The sequence below is a fragment of the Bison bison genome, unplaced genomic scaffold (genome assembly GCF_000754665.1).
Source record: "Bison bison bison isolate TAMUID 2011002044 unplaced genomic scaffold, Bison_UMD1.0 scf7180017864136, whole genome shotgun sequence".
Taxonomy (NCBI): domain Eukaryota; kingdom Metazoa; phylum Chordata; class Mammalia; order Artiodactyla; family Bovidae; genus Bison; species Bison bison.
In genome coordinates this window covers 3,150,510-3,151,074 of record NW_011494708.1, presented here as the reverse complement: position 1 = coordinate 3,151,074, position 565 = coordinate 3,150,510, and positions in this window count along the sequence as shown.

Here is a 565-nt window from a genome sequence, read left to right as displayed (position 1 = left end):
TACTAATCATGCCTGGGCTTCTAAGACCCACTCGAGAAGGTGTCTAGGGTGAGACACCTTCCGCTATTCGAGAGGGCGCCTGCGGCCTACGTAAGTGGTGCAAACTTCTTGTCTTGAAGTTTTATTGGTCTCCCGCGTAAACCAAGCTACTCAGCTTCTTTTCTCCACTGAATTTTCCTACTGAGCTATCCTCATTCTATTGTTCTCTATATCTCTAATTAGCATATAAATAGTCGCCGACGCCGTCTCCCCTTCGAATACCCTGGATCAGCCGGGGCTGGTCCCCGGCAGATAATCATGATGGTGTGATCACTCACCTAGAGCCAGACATCCTGGAATGTGAAGTCAAGTGGGCCTTAGAAAGCATCGCTACAAACAAAGCTAGTGGAGGTGATGGAATTCCAGTTGAGCTATGTCCAATCCTGAAAGCTGATGCTGTGGAAGTGCTGTACTCAATATGCCAGCAAATTTGGAAAATTCAGCAGTGGCCACAGGACTGGAAAAGGTCAGTTTTCATTCCAATCCCAAAGAAAGGCAATGCTAAAGAATGCTCAAACTACCACAC